Source organism: Coregonus clupeaformis, chromosome 12, assembly GCF_020615455.1.
Source record: "Coregonus clupeaformis isolate EN_2021a chromosome 12, ASM2061545v1, whole genome shotgun sequence".
Taxonomy (NCBI): domain Eukaryota; kingdom Metazoa; phylum Chordata; class Actinopteri; order Salmoniformes; family Salmonidae; genus Coregonus; species Coregonus clupeaformis.
In genome coordinates this window covers 13317269-13325404 of record NC_059203.1, presented here as the reverse complement: position 1 = coordinate 13325404, position 8136 = coordinate 13317269, and positions in this window count along the sequence as shown.

The window sequence follows — 8136 nt, the reverse complement described above, 5'->3', positions numbered from 1 at the left end:
CTACAGGACTACATGGCTACAGGGCTACAGGGCTACAGGACTACAGGACTACAGGGCTACAGGGCTACAGGGCTACAGGACTACAGGGCTACAGGACTACAGGGCTACAGGGCTACAGGACTACAGGGCTACAGGACTACAGGACTACAGGGCTACAGGACTACAGGACTACAGGACTACAGGGCTACAGGACTACAGGGCTACATGACTACAGGACTACAGGGCTAGAGGGCTAGAGGACTACAGGACTACAGGGCTAGATGTCTACATGACTACAGGGCTAGAGGACTACAGGACTATACAGGGGAACTGGAACTCATTATTACTCGCAGCATAACACTGAGCTCCTCAAAAAGTTATACAGCTGCAACATTGAGAGCATCTTGACAGGCTGCATCACCACTTGGTATGGCAACTGCTCGGCATGGAACTCATTATTACTCATTACATTATTAGCACGCCTGGAGTTTACAAAAAGGCATGTGAAAGACTCTGAGAGCAAAAGGCAAAGGATTGTGTGCTCTGATGAGACAAAGCGCAATGTCTGGAGAAAACCAGGCACAGCTCATCACCCATCTAACACCATCCCTACCGTGAAGCATGGTGGTGGCAGCATCATGCCATGGGGATGCTTTTCAGCGGCAGGGACTGGGAGACTGATAAGGGTAGAGGGAACAATGAATGGAGCCAAATACAGGCAAATCCTTGATGAGAACATGCTTCAGACTTGAATCCCATAAAAAATCTTGAAGATTGCTGTTCACTGCCGATACCCATCTAACTTAACAGAGCTTTAGTAAATCTGCAAGGATGAATGTGAGAAAATCCCCAAATCCAGATGTGCAAAGCTGATACAGACATGCCCAAGACGACTCAAAGCTGTAATTGCTGCCAAAGGTGTTTCTACAAAGTATTGACACAGGGGTGTTAATGCTTATATAAATGAGATATTTCTGTATTTCATTTTCAATACATTTGCTAAATTTCTAAAAACATGTTTTCACTTTCTGAAGGCACTGTATATGGATAGGGCTAAATGTAAATGTTTCTTACAGATGAAATATGAAAAGCATATGCATCAGCATGGTAGCAATTGAAACGAAACAGTTTGGAGATGGGAAAATGGGAAAATTATTAGACCAACATTGAGGACACAACAGTTCACCTGACATAAGACTGAATCCAAACATTACACTTGATTTTATGTGCATTTTACATTTAATGTACATTTCGCCGCATTTCTTGATAAAGACATGTGAAAATACTCTGGATACATTCAGTAACATGGTAAGAATATTCCTGGAAAACGTAGGGTAGGGTGCAACATAAGACAACAAAATGACAAGGGTTTGAGTGAGAGGACTAACTGGTGTCTCCAAGTGGCCACACACCTCTCCAAAGTGTGCACAGTTCCTAAGTAACCGCAATGCACTTTAATGACAAAGAAGAGTCTTCAACTATAAGGTGATTTTTTTGAGCTCTCCTAGCTTTGCTGTTGAGGAACTAGAGCAAGCACACTGGTAGTTGTTTTGTTTGGAACACAGCCCTGCCTCCCCTCCATCACACAATTACTGTTGTTGTTTACGCAATCCAAAAACGGCCCATTATAAATCTCAATCTGGGTCAGGTGGGCATCATTTGAAAGCTTGTTCCATTGCCAACATGGCTAGCTAAGTTATAAAATACCGTCTTACAGTGTTAGTGTTTCACAAGGCAATTCAGAGAAACAGATGGTAATTTTGGTGCGCATAGAAAGGAGGCATGAGTGCATTCAGGTGCGTGTTCTGTGGCAACATTTCTTCACAATACACAAACACAGGCTCATTCTGTTCAGAACAACCCAGGGTAAAAAAACAAACAACGTTGACACTGTATATGACATGAGTTTTATGATATGGAAATGTGAAGAGCACATTTGGACTCACGGGTGTTTGGCTTGCTTGTATGACATCAAAGCGGTATTTATTATAATCCTCAACATATCATCTTTCAAAATACATAAAGTCCTCTTAATTTACAGCATTTCCCTCACTCAGACAACAAAAAATGGGCGCAACTTCTTGTCGCGTGCGGTGCTCCAGTTCAGAACTTCTGTCAGTCAAAACCCATACAGCGCTATGATGTCATGTATAGCATGTTCTTGTACAGCACTGCATTCCAATGTAGGTGCTTATCAGTGCCCAAATCTGCCATATTCAAACTGTAAACAGGTACAAGTGTAAAGGGCAACTCCCACCATTTAAAAACAGCTTCTGTTATTGGTCGAGGAACATCTGCCATACTTTATGTTGACCCTATTATAAAACAGTATACTAGAATCATTCAATGACTATGTAGCCAGTTGGCCAATAGCATTAACTGTTTTATTTATGTTCCCTCAGATTGAATAAAAAGCCTGATTTTAGGTGAACAAGTGGTGGTTGAAGGGAACCCTCTATAAGGGTACAACCATTATAATACTGTGCCAGAGAGCCAGTTAGCCAGCCTTATAATCACTACCAAATGTAGGTGTGGTATCTTAAAAGCCCGAAGTCCTGTTTTTGATGTCTTATCTTTGGATTAATAATGATCTGGTACACAAAGCCACGTTTTGATTTTTTGTTTCATCAGTCCAATTGGAAAGTTCATTGAGGATTCATAGACCTTCTAAAGATTAAAATAGTAGCACTGTTAGAAGCTGTAGAAGAACGCTACAGTAAAGTACATCTAAACCTTGTACTGCAAATCTATTCACAGAATAAACAGAATACAGTATTGATATGAGAGAGAGAGGGACAGAGAGACAGAGAGATAGACATAGAGAGAGAGAGACAAAGAGACAGAGAGAGAGAGAGAGAGAGAGAGAGAGAGAGAGAGAGACAGAGAGACAGAGAGACAGAGAGACAGAAACAGATAGAGACAGTCAGAGAGACAGAGAGAGGGATGGAGAGAGAGACAGAGAAAGAGGCAGAGAGCGAGAGCCAGAGAGAGAGACAGTCCGATATATATATATACAGTGAAGGAAAAAAGTATTTGATCCCCTGCTGATTTTGTACGTTTGCCCACTGACAAAGACATGATCAGTCTATAATTTTAATGGTAGGTTTATTTGAACAGTGAGAGACAGAATAACAACAAAAAAATCCAGAAAAACGCATGTCAAAAATGTTATAAATTGATTTGCATTTTAATGAGGGAAATAAGTATTTGACCCCCTCTGCAAAACATGACTTAGTACTTGGTGGCAAAACCCTTGTTGGCAATCACAGAGGTCAGATGTTTCCTGTAGTTGGCCACCAGGTTTGCACACATCTCAGGAGGGATTTGTTCCACTCCTCTTTGCAGATCTTTCCCAGTCATTAAGGTTTCGAGGCTGACGTTTGGCAACTCGAACCTTCAGCTCCCTCCTCAGATTTTCTATGGGATTAAGGTCTGGAGACTGGCTAGGCCACTCCAGGACCTTAATGTGCCTCTTCTTGAGCCACTCCTTTGTTGCCTTGGCCGTGTGTTTTGGGTCATTGTCATGCTGGAATACCCATCCACGACCCATTTTCAATGCCCTGGCTTAGGGAAGGAGGTTCTCACCCAAGATTTGACGGTACATGGCCCCATCCATCGTCCCTTTGATGTGGTGAAGTTGTCCTGTCCCCTTAGCAGAAAAACACCCCCAAAGCATAATGTTTCCACCTCCATGTTTGACGGTGGGGATGGTGTTCTTGGGGTCATAGGCAGCATTCCTCCTCCTCCAAACACGGCGAGTTGAGTTGATGCCAAAGTGCTCGATTTTGGTCTCATCTGACCACAGCACTTTCACCCAGTTCGCCTCTGAATCATTCAGATGTTCATTGGCAAACTGCAGACGGCCCTGTATATGTGCTTTCTTGAGCAGGGGGACTTTGCGGGCGCTGCAGGATTTCAGTCCTTCACTGCGTAGTGTGTTACCAATTGTTTTCTTGGTGACTATGGTCCCAGCTGCCTTGAGATCATTCACAAGATCCTCCCGTGTAGTTCTGGGCTGATTCCTCACCGTTCTCATGATCATTGCAACTCCACGAGGTGAGATCTTGCATGGAGCCCCAGGCCGAGGGAGATTGACAGTTATTTTGTGTTTCTTCCATTTGCGAATAATCGCACCAACTGTTGTCACCTTCTCACCAAGCTGCTTGGCGATGGTCTTGTAGCCCATTCCAGACTTGTGTAGGTCTACAATCTTGTCCCTGACATCCTTGGAGAGCTCTTTGGTGTTGGCCATGGTGGAGAGTTTGGAATCTGATTGATTGATTGCTTCTGTGGACAGGTGTCTTATATACAGATAACAAGCTGAGATTAGGAGCACTCCCTTTAAGAGTGTGCTCCTAATCTCAGCTTGTTACCTGTATAAAAGACACATGGGAGCCAGAAATCTTTCTGATTGAGAGGGGGTCTAATAATTATTTCCCTCAATAAAATGCAAATCAATTTATAACATTTTTGACATGCTTTTTTTCTGGATTTTGTTGTTATTCTGTATCTCACTGTTCAAATAAACCTACCATTAAAACTATAGACTGATCATTTCTTTATCTGTGGGCAAACGTACAAAATAAGCAGGGGATCAAATACTTTTTTTTCCCTCACTGTACAATATATATATATATATATATATATATATATATATATATATATATAGAGAGAGAGAGAGAGAGAGAGAGAGAGAGAGAGAGAGAGAGAGAGAGAGAGAGAGAGAGAGAGAGACAGAGAAAGAGGCAGAGGCAGAGAGCGAGAGAGAGACAGAGACAGAGACAGAGGGAGAGAGACAGAGAGAGAGACAGAAAGAGACAGAGAGAGAGATGGGGAGAGAGACAGAGAAAGAGGCAGAGAGCGAGAGAGAGACAGAGACAGAGACAGAGAGAGAGAGACAGAGAGAGAGAGAGACAAAGAGAGAGACACAGAGAGAGAGAGAGAGAGAGAGAGAGAGAGAGAGAGAGAGAGAGAGAGAGAGACACAGAGAGAGAGAGAGAGAGAGAGAGAGAGAGAGAGAGAGAGAGAGAGAGAGAGAGAGAGAGAGAGAGAGAGAGAGAGAGAGAGAGAGAGAGACAGAGAAAGAGGCAGAGAGCGAGAGAGAGAGACAGAGACAGAGGGAGAGAGACAGAGAGAGAGACAGAAAGAGACAGAGAGAGAGATGGGGAGAGAGACAGAGAAAGAGGCAGAGAGCGAGAGAGAGATAGACAGAGACAGAGAGAGAGAGAGACAGAGAGAGAGAGAGACAAAGAGAGAGAGAGAGAGAGAGAGAGCGAGAGAGAGACGAGAGAGAGAGAGAGAGAGAGAGAGAGAGAGAGAGAGAGAGAGAGAGAGAGAGAGAGAGAGAGAGAGAGAGAGAGAGAGAGACAGAGACAGAGACAGAGACAGAGACAGAGAAAGAGGCAGAGAGCGAGAGAGAGACAGAGACAGAGGGAGAGAGACAGAGAGAGAGACAGAAAGAGACAGAGAGAGAGATGGGGAGAGAGACAGAGAAAGAGGCAGAGAGCGAGAGAGAGACAGAGACAGAGACAGAGAGAGAGAGAGACAGAGAGAGAGAGAGAGAGAGAGAGACAAAGAGAGAGACAGAGAGAGAGAGAGAGAGACAGAGAGAGAGAGAGAGAGAGACAGTCAGAGAGAGACAGAGAGAGAGACAGTCAGAGAGAGACAGTCAGAGAGAGACAGAGTTTTAGTAAATCAGAGAGACAGAGAGACAGCGAGAGAGACAGTGAGATAGACGTAGAGTGACACACAGATGAGAGAGAGAGCGCGAGAGACACATACAATAACTGCCTACCATTCAGCTGTTTTCTAACCTCATTGTCTGAACCGTTAACGTTAGGTAGCAAGTGGCTACTGTGCTTGAAAATTAGCAAGCTTGTTGCAACCTGGATAGCTACTTGTAAACAATAGCTGGAACGACCGAGCGAACAGACGCGAACTGGCTGAGTCAATTCAGTGGCTAGCTTTGCACTTGGCTAGCTAACAGTAGCTGCTAGAGGTAAGTCATAACCTACACTTGTGTTTTGTTTTTTACATATTGATAGCCCGAGTCGCTCAAGGAATTCGGGACATGGGTGACTAGTTAACGTTAGTTTGGCTCTCTCTGTGTGTTCGTGCCGTGAAAGGAGGGGGTTCTTCTTTGTCTGAAAGCAATGGCTAGCTAGTTTGCTAACTATTCTAGCTAACTAACTGGCTGAATAAGTTGACGACGGACTCGCTCAAGCTGTCGGGACTAACCCACAACGTTAGACACGGACACGAACGATCTGCTTGCGTGTTGATACACTGGTGGTTGTGGCTGAGTATTGGCGCTAAACCCTGCTGTTTGAGACCGGCATGCTAGCTGGCTGTGGCGTCTTATGACGAGGTGCCCGGACGTTTTTCACGGAATAATACTGCACCTAGTTAGCTAGCTGAATAAACTAGGTTAGTCTATTCATAGAAAACATTGAACCGCTGTAGTTTACAACAATTATAGTTTCTGAGGTGGAAGTTGGGAGAGTTATATTTGGGAGTTGTGGTGAGGGAGGCCCCGCTCTCTCCTTTCCCAGATGTTTAGTTCATTTTATTCCGATCTCCTCTGCATTATTGTAGCCATCTGCTGCAGCCTGTCAACTATGCTTCTGCCTATCCCTGTTCTCTCCTCTCCGCACAGGCTACACAAACGCCTCACACTGCGTGGCTGCTGCCTCTCTAACCTGGTGGTCCCTGCACGCACGACCCACGTGGAGTTCCAGGTCTCAGGCAGCCTCTGGAACTGCCGTTCTGCTGCCAACAAGGCAGACTTCATCCCAGTCTATGCTACCCTCCAGTCCCTCGACTTCTTGGCGCTGACGGAAACATGGATTACCACTGAAAACACTGCTACTCCTGCTGCTCTCTCCTCGTCTGACCATGTGTTCTCGCATACCCCGAGAGCATCTGGTCAGCGGGGTGGTGGCACAGGAATCCTCATCTCTCCCAAGTGGACATTCTCAATTTTCCCCCTGACCCATCTGTCTATCTCCTCATTTGAATTCCATGCTGTCACAGTCACTAGCCCATTTAAGCTTAATATCCTTGTCATCTATCGCCCTCCAGGTTCCCTTGGAGAGTTCATCAATGAGCTTGACGCCTTGATAAGTTCCTTTCCTGAGGATGGCTCACCCTCACAGTTCTGGGGGATTTCAACCTCCCTACGTCTACATTTGACTCATTTCTCTCTGCCTCCTTCTTTCCACTCCTCTCCTCTTTTGACCTCACCCTCTCACCGTCCCCCTACTCACAAGGCAGGCAATACGCTTGACCTCATCTTTACTAGATGCTGTTCTTCTACTAATCTCACTGCAACTCCCTCCAAGTCTCCGACCACTACTTTGTATCCTTTTCTCTCTCCCTCTCCTCCAACACTACTCACTCTGCCCCTACACAGATGGTAATGCGCCGTCGCAACCTTCGCTCTCTCTCTCCCGCTACTCTCTCCTCTTCCATCCTATCATCTCTTCCCTCTGCTCAATCCTTCTCCCTCCAATCTCCTGATTCTGCCTCCTCAACCCTCCTCTCCTCCCTTTCTGCATCATTTGACTCTCTATGTCCCCTATCCTCCCGGCCGGCTCGGTCCTCCCCTCCAGCTCCGTGGCTTGATGACTCATTGCGAGCTCACAGAACAGAGCTCCGGGCAGCTGAGCGGAAATGGAAGAAAACTAGACTCCCTGCAGACCTGGCATCTTTTCACTCCCTCCTCTCTACATGTTCTTCATCTGTTTCTGCTGCTAAGGCCACTTTCTACCACTCTAAATTCCAAGCATCCGCCTCTAAACCTAGGAAGCTCTTTGCCACATTCTCCTCCCTGCTGAATCCCCCTCCCTCCTCTGTGGATGACTTCGTCAACCATTTTGAAAAGAAGGTTGACGACATCCGATCCTCGTTTGTTAAGTTAAATGACACTGCTGGTCCTGCTCACACTGCCCTACCCTATGCTTTGACTTCTTTCTCCCCTCTCTCTCCAGATAAAACTTGCGACTTGTGACGGCAGGCCGCCCAACAACCTGCCCGCTTGACCCTATCCCCTCCTCTCTTCTCCAGACCATCTCCGGTGACCTTCTCCCTTACCTCACCTCGCTGATCAACTCATCCTTGACCGCTGGCTATGTCCCTTCCGTCTTCAAGAGAGCGAGA